Source organism: Cygnus olor, chromosome 3 (assembly GCF_009769625.2).
Source record: "Cygnus olor isolate bCygOlo1 chromosome 3, bCygOlo1.pri.v2, whole genome shotgun sequence".
Taxonomy (NCBI): Eukaryota; Metazoa; Chordata; class Aves; order Anseriformes; family Anatidae; genus Cygnus; species Cygnus olor.
In genome coordinates, this window is record NC_049171.1 from 79222893 (window position 1) to 79236247 (window position 13355).

General features: G+C 36.4%; 1 protein-coding gene across 6 annotated transcripts in view; it reads right to left on the reverse strand.

Annotated features, from left to right (window-relative positions):
- The window catches only part of SIPA1L2 (signal induced proliferation associated 1 like 2), a 139646-nt gene that overhangs the window by 85932 nt on the left and 40359 nt on the right, over positions 1 to 13355 (reverse strand). The gene's annotated exons all lie outside the window — the stretch shown is intronic.

The following is a 13355-nucleotide window of genomic DNA, read 5'->3' on the forward strand; positions in this document are numbered from 1 at the left end:
TAAACCCCAGCAATTGCAAAAATCCCAGTTTCATCCCAATTTCCCATATGATCCCCACAGGATGTAGTTTGGACCTACGTATCTGCTCATGGGCCAACCAGTACGTGCACAATGAACAGCAGACCAGGTTCTGCCAAACCTAATAGACAGACATTTTTTTCCCCTCCCAATCCTGACAGCAACTTTGATGCCTATTCTTTATCTAATCACTGTTTTTTGTTGTTGTTTTTTACATAACGTGAAAGAAGAACACAGCCATCTCAGACATCTTTTTCAAGCTTGCTTGAAACAGACTAACACATATAGGAGTTACTGGGGCAAGACTGCTGAATAACGTAAGCAAAATATATGAAATAGGGCCTTAGATAGAGAAAAAATCCCATATAAAATAACATTTTAAGGATTAGTAAACTCTCTAGAGTGAATAAATGTGTTTTTTTCCTTCCCAAAGAGAGATTTCCTTATATTCCTTTATTTATGCTGTAGAAAAGTTAGAATTGCTTCTGTTACATTATATTCCTCTGGCTGAAAATTTAGACTGTTAATGCAGCTACTGTAGTAGAGAATGTCTGCTGCCTTCCACAAATATGAAAAGAGAATAGGCCTATTGATAAGTGTTAAGTCACTTACAACTTTGGAATTGCTAGGACATAAACATATATATTTTTTTCAAATGGCTATAATGGTCTTAAGGATGACCATGATTCATGCTGTGAAGATTCATTTGTAGGCAGAGCCCATGCTTTAACCCATTACATAAAACTATACTAAAATATTTATTCCTCTGAACAAAAGTGGCAACATAATGATCTTTTAAGATGCTGCATATAAGCATAATACGTATTTATGAGAGTTGAAGAATTCAGGTTGAATTAGACTGAAATACGAATTCTCTCCTTCAGTGAAGATAGGAGATGGTAAGAGGAACTCAAAAATTTTTCTTTCCCCCTTACGTTTAATGCCACAAAAAAAATCTCAAAAAAAAAAAGTGAAGCAGGGAGGCAAACTGAAATTTGACAGAGTAGTTTTTCTGCTTGACAGGAAAAAAAAATCCACAAAAAGGTGTGCTTGATACAGTAAACTTGAAGATTCTTCTAGTGAAAGAGGTTAAAAACCAAGCTAGAGTTACAGTAGCACCATGAATACCAGGGTTTCTATGTGACTCTTACCAGGAACAGGTAACAATAATGACAACAAAATATCACAGCTTACTGTCACTACACAGACATTCCTCAAAACTCCTGCTCAATGGCCAACGATGTCAACTAAACTAAAGTTTTTGGTTCCTCATAGGACTCGACTCAAAAAAATGTTTAAACAACTAACGTTCAGAAAAAACAATCTTTCAGAAGTAGCAGGTAGGATTTTTAAATACAGACTTATGAAAATATAACAAAAAGGAAAATACCAATAAATACATTTAATATTTTTGTGGCACAAGTAATATTACAGAATTAAAATAAAAGAAAGCTTCTGTGGGATTCACATGAACAGTTGACAGCAATTTTTTAAACATTTCTGAAGTGTTTTTTTATATAAACAGTAACATTTTTACATAATTCAACTTTACCAAGTAAGAACACTGAAGGATGACCAAGCTATTCCAGAATCCAATTTATCATTCTGCGAGAACATGAAGTAGTGAAAATGAAGAGATCAATTTCACATATCAGGAAAAATATTTAGCTTCTTAAGGAAGATAAATACTTTTTTTAAAAAAATTACAGTAAATTACATGTTCTAGCCTTCTTGCCTTCACCTACACAAAATCATTCATAGAAGTCATTACTCTGTGCAACATTTTTTTTAAAAAACAAAAATAAATTCTTGCAAAATGAGAAAATACATGGAAGGCCATAAATGGCTATCCTGCAAAAATTCCTCTTTTTTTTTTTTTTTAAGCGTTAACCCTTTTTCCATCATAAACACTTGTGCAAAAGCAGCGATTTGGGCCAGGAATATAATCCAGGTTGAAATTAAATTGGATATGACATGGTGAGAGGCAAAAAAAGAAAGAACAACAAATAAACACTACCACCCCATTTACTTCCAATCCAAATCCATCATGTGATTTACTATTTAGCCTCACAAACTGCTGTATTTGTACATAGCAGGAGAGAACCTGAAGGCAACAGGAAAGCAAAACTTTTTTTCCAGTGGTGTTACCTTAAATATTTTGTGAAGCATGGCCTGAATATTTTAAAACAAAGTACAACGTAAGAAGTAGCATATAAAGAAAGAATTATTCTTTGCTATGTAAAGCTGTTGTGACAGAAGACCAAAGTAACATCTGTTTTAGAACTCTAGATTGACAATTTATTGGAAATAATATTTGAAGAAGTAGTGATACAATGTATTTAAGTTATACTAGTAAACTTTTTTTTTTTTTTTACATCTGCAGTTGACCTAATTGACAAAATCTGCCTGTTCTAAATTTGAAATATATGCACTTTAGTACTGACCATTCCTATAAATTCCTGTAAGTCAGTACAGCAGCATGCTTTGGTTGACAGCTGACCTATGCTATTGGATAGCACTACATTCTGTACTTTTTGATCTTTTTAATGTTTTTCTCTCTCCATAAGAACTTAGCAACTCACAAACATTCACCTATAGATGGTGATACTATGTTATAAACTGATTTTGTTTGCCAAGTTTAATAAACTATTACTTCCACAAAGAATGCTGTCCTGTCAACAGGACCATAAGTACCCCTCTCCGTATAACCCTTTCGGTCAAGTTCTTCATTTCTTTCTCTTTTCTTCTCATCCTAGCATTTAAGAATGGAATCACTGACAGTTACAGTCAAAAGATAAAAAGCTGGATGCCGCCTACCCTGCTGTTGTGCTCTTGCCAACCGTTCCCACTAAGGCTACTGGATGTTATGCAAATATCTTAAGTTCCTTCCACACTGCTACAAAGACTTCCTTCTGAGCTCAATACAGCAGCTGGTTTGTTAGCCACAGTTACAGTTCTTTAAGATGGAAAGCTTCCAAGTTTCCTGGGGACCTGGATTTATGCCCACAAATGTTCCTGTGCCAGTAGCAGAGCAATGAATAAGAAGAGTACTATTGGACTACCCTGTCAAAAGGCGGCTGTTTGGTAACCCTGCCTTCACGTCAGTCTTCATAGATGGAAATGAATTATTTAAGAAGTCTTTCTGTGGTCATTTTGTTGATCAAGAATTTGGAAATCTGCCCCTACTATTATGTAATGTTATCATCCTAAAAAGGATGCATAATTTGGATGAAAGCGTTAATCTCTACTATTTATCAAGATGACAATTCCATAAAACTGACTCTCGAGCTCTACTAATCTTTAAAAATGGGAAGTGCAATTTGATAAAATAGGAGTATAGGCAAGAAAAATACACCAAAAGCTAAAGATCAGACATTTCATTTGCATTCAATTCATTCTGCAAAGCATTTTCTGTATGCTCAGAGTCTGGTTAGTTTCCACTCTTAAGAGAAATACATCAAAAAATAGTGTTATGTATTTTGCCAATATAGCAGAGTAATAGTTACACAACGGCTACTTTATGGGAATTTGAGGTCTGCAAGAAAATTCTGCCTTTGGGTCCATCCTTTTAAGAACAATGAAAATGAACAATACAAAGGAGAAATAAATGTAGTTTTAAATTTATTGGTATTGTCACAAATTCTGAATCAGATAACCCACTGAACAAATCTGTCACAAAGTATTATTTCCTAAAACTAACCTATTTCCTAAAACTAACCTTGCTCATTGAAAGACAAAAAAAAAAAAAAAAAAGTAATTTTTGAAAACCAGGAAAAACCATACAAAGTTTTGTTCAGACAATTTCTAAATTGACTTTTTTTAGTTTATTTTTAAAGAACAACTGCATTAGAGGGTTTTTTATTATTATTTAGGTATTTTTAGTGTAACTATTAAAAGCATTTATTTCTTAAATTTGCAGCCAAATTCTAATTTGATTCCTAACTTTGAACTATTCAGTTTTCGGCAAAATGAGGGCTATTATTGGTTTTCAAGTGTATGACCAAGATAGAAAATTCTGGTCACACTGAACTGTGACATCATATCATATGACAGCTGATTATGTCACAGGAGAATTATTACTCTAGATAGGAGTATGGAAAAGGAAGATGAGCTCTTCAAGCATTTGTTTTCATGCAAATGTCTTTAGAAAACCATGATATTTAAGCATAATTGTCTTTAAATAGAATATTTCTTTCAAAGTATTCCATGAGGCTCAGTGAATATTAAAGGATAACAGTAACTATAATTGAGCCACTTATTCAGATTGCAGCTGTGGAAAATGGATTGGAAATAATAAAATGAACAAATTATGAGCACAGTTCATGAAAAAAATGGTTCCGATTATTATACATCAAATTTACAATTAAAGCTACAACTATTACAGTATAAATGGTTACTTCTCATATGCATATTTCAGGCACTTGATTAATATGCAGACATAGATAAGAGGCAAAAGAAAGATGGGAAGCCTCTCATTTGACTAACGGAAATACATCTGAGCTGCTATGCAATATTTGTTGCACACTTCCTTTGTTGTGCTGTCTTTCTTTAATTTATCATCTTCAGTTGCAAGATAAATGTGAAAGAAGAAGAAGTGATTGTTGAAGTGATAGTTACAGAAGTGTACCTACCTACAGAATAATCTAGCAATAATCATGCCACAGCTTAGATGACTTGGGGGGGGAGGGAGAACTGGGGAGGAGAGGGTGAAGCTAATTAAGAGTGACACCAGCCTACATGATTCTGAACAGTGGTATTAGACCACATTTCTTAAAGCTGTGCATTTGCAGTACTTTGGGACAGCTAAAAGATTCAGTGGTAACCACGCACTTCTTCAATATAGTTCTCTCCTCCAAGAAATAACTGGCAGGTAGATGTAAATATGGAGACAGATGCAACATTTGATTTTGGAGCAGTGGACCTTAAGAATAGAACTTAGAATTCTGCACTTGTTCTGTCCTATTCAATGAAAGGTGGTGGGTTCCGTTTTCATTTAAAAAAAAAGCATACAATTATTCCCAATATCTACAGGAACAATTGTATAAGATTTAACAGTAAAAAACAGGCCCCCTCAAAAACATCAGACTTGTTTGTCTTAAGGTCAAGATGCCCTGTATGTCGCCTTGGCTTTTCCAAAGACAATCTTTTAATAAACCACACCTTCCAACTACTAAATACTAAACTCACTACTTTTTTTTTTTCTTTCAAAATATACTATAATCATTTATGAAATGGTACTAAAGACAGTTACAAAATAGATACGTTCTTTCATATAGCTCATTATATCAAAACACCTATCACAAAGTTCTAGCACTTCTCTTCCTAGATGTAGAGCTTAGTGATGTAGAGCTTAGTGATGTGGTTTAGTGGAAGACTTGTTTGTGCTGGGTCAGAGGTTGGACTAGGTGATCTTGCAGGTCTCTTCCAACCTAGACGATTCTGTGATCTTCCATTACTTTCCCTGAATATTCACCCCTTAAATATTGGGGATCAATGGATAGTTTCACTAAGAAACACTGCTCAAGATTTTCGTCAAGAAACCTGGATGACCTCTCAGTGAATATCAATGTCTTATCTAAAGCTATTTATGATTATAATGTTAATGTCAGTAATCTTCAAGTTTCTGAAAAGTCACCTTGTATCTGATGTTTTATTACTATTTTCTTACAACACTAATACCAATACTCTATTGTTCTACTAGCAAGTTTTTTTTGACACTGAGATGCGTTAAGGCTAGTTCAATATCCTGAACAAACTAGATAGTAGATAGCCTGCTATTCTTGGACCTCTATTGTAAACTCCTCAGTTACAGGTTGAACCGTCTAAAGTAGTAGAGTGAAATCAATTATGTTGAAATCAACAGCAAAACTACCACTGACACACCGACTATGAATCTCTCAATTGTACCCTTCTAATCCAGTTGCATTATTTTAACTGAAATCATGGAACCTCACAAAAATATGCTAAGGCCTAAAATATAATGCAATTAATGAAGTAAAGAGGAAACATCTTAACATGAAACTCAGAATTTTTCCAGGAAAGAATTGAAAGAACACGTACAAGCACTGATCATTCAGTTATCCCATGAGAAAGAATAAAGAAAAAACTCCTCACAAATTATCGTAAACCAGTATCATTTTTTGGCAGTCTGATTCTTTACTAATTGCAAATAGAAACTATATACCTGTCAGTCAAGTTCTTGTGTCAGTGAAAATTTTAAATAAACAGAATCCACCAAAGTGTCTTTGTTCCCTTTCATTCCTTCCATTCGTGAATCTACATGTCAGAGGGCAGGAAAACTAGAAAGAACCCTACTTATTGAGCTTTAAGTAATCTGTTTCCTACAGGGAGACTAAAATGACATCCAGAACATAGTTTACATGCATGTACATCATCCCTTCAGGACAGAAGCATGGCAGACCGTATGACTAAGACATTTCCCTATCTTCAAGTATTTAGATGTACTTATCTCTCTGCCTGCAACATTTCATAGTAATTACAATTTCCTTGTAAAATCTTTATCCTTAAAAAAACTGGTAATATAGAATATTTATTCCAATTCCATCTTTGAGAATGAAGAGTCTTTAATACATAATGATACAGATATAACAATCACGAAATACCAGTCAGCAGATCAAACCAGGTGAATTTTGTACAACACTTTACATATCCAACATAGTTCAAGAGCTTACAAAGTAAGAGTAAAAAGCTGTTTGTATGATATGTACTTTACCCCAGCCACTAGAACCTGTTCAGTAGGTGTAGTGGGTTTACTTGGCAAGGTTTTGGTAGCAGGGGGCTGCATAGGTAGCTTCTGTGAGAAGAATCCAGAAACTGCCAAGGTTAGATAAGAGCCAGTTTCAGCAGGCTCCAAATGGCCCTGCTGCCACCCAGAGCTGAGCCAGTAAGTGATGTTTGCGCCTCTGTGAGAGCAGATTTAAGAAAAGGGAGAAAAAAAGCAAAGAAAACCTGCTGCACTACAGCAGCTGGGAGAGCAAGGAGTGAGAACCAGCCCTACAGACCCCAAGGTCGGTGCAGAAGGAGGGCAGGAGGTGCTCCATGCGCAGGAGCTTGTGGAGATAGGCTGTCCCCCTGCAGCCCATGGGTCCCACATGGAGCAGATCTCCACACTGCAGCCCGTAGAGGAGCCCCCATTGGAGCAGGTGGATGTGGCCTGGAGGAGGCTGCGGCCCATGGAGAGCCCCCGCAGGAGCAGGCCCCAGGTTGGAGCTGCAGCCTGTGGAGAGGAGCCCACAGAGGAGAAGGGAGTCTGGGGCGAGCTGCCACCCATGTGGGACCCATGCTGGAGCAGTTTGCTCCTGACAGATGGAGCCCAAAGTACTGACCCATATCTGGAGCAGTTCTTGAAGAGCTGCTGCCTGTGGGCAGCCCCCACAGGCTCAGTTCAGGAAGGATGGCATCCTATGGAAGGGACCCCACGTGGAGCAGGGGCAGAGAGTGACCGTGAAGGAGGGGCAGAGACAAAGTGTCAGAGGCTGACTGCAGCCCCCAATTCCCCTGTGTTGCTCAGGGGGAGGAGGTGGAACAGGGTGGATGAGGGGGAAGGTGTTTTTGGTTTCTTTCCTTTGTTTTCTCACTTCTCTAGCTTGTTAGTAATAGGCAATAAATCTTACACTCTCCCTACACTGAGTCTGTTTTGCCTGTGACTATAATTGTTGAGTGATATCGCTGACCTTATCTCAACCCTTGAGCCCTTTCCATCATGTTTTTCTTTCCCTTTGAGGAGCAGGAGCAAGAGTGTAGTTGTGGCGGAGCTCGGCTGCCCACCTATGTAAAACCACCACAGTAGGAGAAGTCCAGGTTAGAGCACGAACGAAGCAGCTTTAGTCTTTGCAGAAGGATGTTTAGTTACAGTACTTAACTATCGCACTGCAGCAAGTTTCACTGAAAACCAAGAACTCATTTGCAGTGGTCTTCTCAAGCAAGTTGCCCAATGTCAGAACCCTACATAAAAGCAGTAATATCTATAGGCTCAGAAATTGTCACATGTCCATGGATTCTTGAATTGCCCATTTGAATGCATGTATTCTCATTTAAACTGCATAATCCCTCCAAGGCAGGGACTGTTTCTTTGTCCTGTTCCAACAGGACCCCCATATGATGACCCCATTGTACAGGATGCTACATACTATGATAATCCAGTTGGTAAACAACACATGTAGCAAAGTCATTTTCAGAGGCAAAGCTCAGAAAGACAGACAGGACTTGTGCACTGCATTTACACCATTCAAACACAAGGGAAAGGACTACCTTGTACTGACGCTGAGAAATCATTTGCATAATGCAGAAGGAAAGTCAGTAGTTGTTGAATAACCTGCTGCATGAAAATGAGGATTTGACAGTTTTGTGTCTTGGGATAACACCCCCAAAGAAGAATTCAGCATCTGCAAACTGACTAGCTGAAGAATACAGAGGAGAGTATTCATGTTATACTTGAGAAAGGAATGCACTACATGTGTTTCATTTCAATACAAACTTCAGGTTGTTAATAAATATTAATAAATACTAAGGTGGCTAAAAGTTTACAATAAAGTTATTGTAGAACACTGGCAGAAAAAAGCAACTCAGCATTTTAGAAGAAATGAATGTGGTCCATTATTTTAAAACAATGAAACGAAAACATTCTACCTTTTCCTAGAGTTAATCACATCAGAAATTACCATTTTTCTTATAATTCTAGCTCAGCACTCAAAATGGTTATTGAAATTCCATTAGAAAAGCATTCTGCCCAGCAGCAGGCATAGAGAAAAGCAAACAAAAAAAAATAACAGAATATTAAGAAAAGTCCTGTTTCATTGGAAAAGTAGCAGTGTGAGATTTCTTGCTCTCAACATATAACAAATTGCTACAGATGAAATAACATGACAGAAAAATTACAAGTAGTTAACTAACATCATTATCTATAGATATCACAGTCAATCTACAGAAATTTAGAACTTCAGGAACAGAACATGATTTCTGATAGAAACATACCTTTAGATAACTTTAGATAAATTTCTGACAAAGTGTTAGCAATGTATTTGCTACAGAAAGTATGACATCTCTGCCAGTTTCCTCAAACCATTTGTGGGATGTATGTAAAGCTATTTTCACATGCTGCTTATAATTGCTTTCAATTACCCTGGAAAAAAAAATATGAATATTGGAGTTGGAGCCTCCTGGGGTATCTGAAGAAATGGCTTTTAAGGAAAGGTTGATAAGAAAGGAGAGCGGTGTTAACATTGACTTATTTCACGTTTGGAGGTAGAAATTTGGTTACAGGTTCAGAGGCTATACTTAATTTGAATAAGGAGCAAAGTATTGTGAGAGGATAAATTGTTCAGTTAGTAGAAAGGAAGATTTGAAGCTTTGAGCTTTCTGAGTCAATATGCCACACTAATTTATAAGAGGCAATTCCACTTTTCACAGGCTTATTACAGTGAGGCCCAAAATAAAGCTTTTTCATCCACTCAGGAGAGAGATAAAACAAACAAACAAACCTGTTTAGCAGCTGAGACTGACTATTCCATGAAGCTGGTTTCAACTTCTGACACAGTACTCAAAAGAAATCTGGAAGCGTATGAAGCCATTTTAAACCAGAAAACGCAAGATTCTTTTTTTTTTGTATGTTTCTGATATTTTGTTATATTTTGATATTTTGTTATATTACTTCCAGCAGAAGCAGAGATTAAATCTGCCATTTTCACTTTGAAGAGGTCAGACTATTCCCATTGTCCTATGCGCTCGCCTAGGTTTCACGGTATGAGCCCATTTGCTCATACGTTGGGCTTCATCTTCAGAGATTACCAATTGACAAAACAGCACTAGAACAATATTAATGCTACTTCCACCAACAATACTTTCTCCAATGTATCACAAGATGTACTGAATATAACTTTTAAGCACATCTAACATTTTGAAGTAAAATGAGCCTACTGAAAGCAAAAGGTACACCCAGTACATCCATTGGTGAAACAGATAACAAAAGAGGGTGCAAAGCTTTTAATCATGAGAACACAACACCTCGTATGAGAAAAACTTCCTAATTCATTCAAAAAAAATTCTTCTGTTTTGACAAACTACCATCATTAAGTGTTACTGTCCAGAGGAAACCAAAGCCAGAGTGACTTCAAAGGTATAAACTGTAAGGTCTTTAAGCGTTAACTGAGGAAAGGCTGATCTCTTCTTTGCTGATATACATGAGAAATGGATGTGTCATCCTACAAGGTTTCCATATACTTACTTGCACCAGACTTTCTTGGCTCAAAATAATTAGATTTTTTAAATTAAGTCGTAAATACAAGAATAGATTGTACAGATTGCAGTGTACAGCTGCCCATCAGTTGTTAAACTTCCACACAGACAATCCTTCAGATGTCCATCAACCATATAAAGCTATGGGTAGCACAGAACATCTGCAAATGACATTAACACTCAGTGCCTACAAAATTACACTATGACAGATGTATGCTCTTTTATGCCCTGCTGTGTGAACATATTTGAGAGAGAAATGCCATGATTAAAATAAAACCAGAAAAACTTTACTAAATATAACCTGTTTACATTCGTCCTCATAAAATCTGTCCAGTATAAGAATTATAAAAAACATGATTTTTTTTTTTGAGTTACCATGTATCGAAGCTATCCGATGATAATCAAGGCGGTCTTCCTTAGGACTCTCATTTATGAATCATCTAAAGGCTCACACAAGTTAAATTGTTCCACCCTCTTCTGAGGAAAAAAAATCCAGAAAAAAACACTACTTTGGTGACGCTGTAGACTAGTCCTGTAGAAAGGCCTTATAACCATACAAGCTTGTCACAGCAGAGGGTCATCTTCCAGTTCCTAACCTATCACATGATGAGGCATATTGAAAAGGCACTACACAGCCACTCTGCGTACATGCAAGCAGCATCCAGAAATTCCTCAAACATACTAGATTCCCAAAGAAATGCACAAAAGCAATGTGTTGGTTCTCTTTTCTTCTGCTAGACCTATCATGTTCACCTGACACTTCCAAGCACATCTAAGTGAGCCCAAACCTCCCATCACTAAACAACATCACTTAAGCAAAGAAACACCTCCCTAAGGGCAGCCAACCTACAAGGCTGTTGCTCTGCAGCTTTGTAGTCTATCACCTAGGTCTTACCAACTGAAGATTTGCAATAATGAACACAGCGTTTCTCTATTTATTTATTTTAACATGCGACTCCCATTAGAAGGCCCGTCATGTGTGTTCCTCCAGGATGAACAAAAGTCATCTGTAATTACTAGATGCAACTGCAGACATTCACCTCCGTCCTCTTCAGGAACTAAGCTGTTCCCACTGATTACAACTCAGTTCAGCATTCCTCCAGTTTGGTTTATTCACAGAAGATACCAAGCTGCTAACGCCACTTTTTCTAATACTTTGCAACCTCTGGGGGGAGATGCAACCATGAAGTGGATAAATGCAGTTTTAGAAATTCAAGCCAGTTTATTTTTAGGGAAACTCTTTTTTTTATTATTATTTTTAAGTCAACTTTATTTTCAAAGCAAAGGAGAACTTGAATAATCCCACCCATCACAGAAGTTCACAATAATGAAAGAAGTAAAAACATGCTCCCCCACTAATTAATAAATAAATGTCAAATACTGCCTTTGAGAACAGATGGACCATTAAAAAAATCAAAACATTCTAGTGTGGAAGAGATTTAAAATATTCACTAAGAAGAGTACAGAGTACACAAAAAAACACAATTTTTTGAAAAATGGAAATACTGGTTTCTCTATTTCTTATGTTTTCAAGACAGTAAAACAGAAAATAAGTATTATGCCATACCATTTGGCAATAGAATGGCTCTGATGTCATAGTTCTAAATTATTTTTAGTAGTAAAGAAGGAAGTGGTTGATTAAAGTAAAATAAGTTCTTAAAGAAAAAAAAGGAAACATTAGCCTTTATCTTGATTGTTTTTTTATGGAAACTGTTATGGTTTGACCTTGTTTCTTTGTTAACTGGTGTGAACTGTGAGATAGCATAAACTCAAATACTCCTGGCCAGCATTATGAACCCTTCCAACTGGCCACAGCTCTTCAGATTCAGATGACAGCAAGTAACTTCTCATGTACTTCTGCATCACTTTAGAACTATAAAGTATTATTTCCCATTACCACACATGAAGAGCTTCTTAAACAAGTTTTTTTGTTTGTTTGATTTTTGGGAACAGAGACCTTTTCTTCTGTCTTTTCCATCTGAAAACGAACTTAAATATAGAATGAAAATACATGGGAATCTATAGCGACCACAATACACATAATTCATATAGTCTTACTACATAAAAACTATTTTGTTCTTAATTTTACAATCTAAATTTGGAAAGCAGATTGCATATTAAAAAAATACTTCAAATATGCTAGTAGTTACCAACCAACCTGGTAAGTTTAACTTTGATAGAGTCACAGTTCTTCTGATCAATAAAGAAAACCTTTTCGCATAATTCTAAATGTGAACAGTAAGTGGTACAAGATTTGCTAGCAGAATATTGCTTTTCTCAGCAGTCCATGCAAACTCATCACAACGTAATAGCTACAAAGTCATTGTCATTTGTTCAAGTGACCATTTGATATGTTATCTGGAATCAAACTGCTCTTAAACTAAAAAGAGTCTTATTAATGAGACTTAGGATAACAGAAAATTTTGGTAAAAAGAAAGTTTTATGCAAACTTTATGGTACACTGCTCCCCAACCCCCAGAAGTTAGGTATCTTTTACCTCTCTTTATCATTGCTTTATAGTTTTACCCTTGCTAGGGGAAAGCACATGAAAGAACATGAAAGAACTCTCTGGAATTGTCCTGTTGCAAAAATATGCTATATATTTTCATTTTAAATATGAAGAAAATAAGAGTCTTCAAAACTATGACATTAAAACACCTGACAAAAATACCAGGCTATACCAGCAAGACACCATCTTCCTAGATATTCTCAACAAAAGGCCCCTCCCATCATTGTGACAGAGGTTAAGGAAGGCAGATTCAGTGTTATAATCTTCCTGTCTGAGAAACATTGAAGAAAATATCTATAAGCCTTTCTTGATTCTTAGCATAATGACAGTGGATAAAACTAGCCTTTAAAGAGCTACAACCTTACAAATAAGCTCTTAACAATTCAGGAATACTATTTCTTTTTTCCCTACCCTTCCAACTCCGTCTTATCTTTCTTCAGATTCTGTAAAAATCTCTTAACAGGATGCCACGTGAGATGATAGTTGCAGGCAACCTTAAGTGTGCTACCATCTCCCTAAACTCCTTGGAAAGAGGAGTGTTGCTTTAATATGACTTACTGAAATAGTTACACAT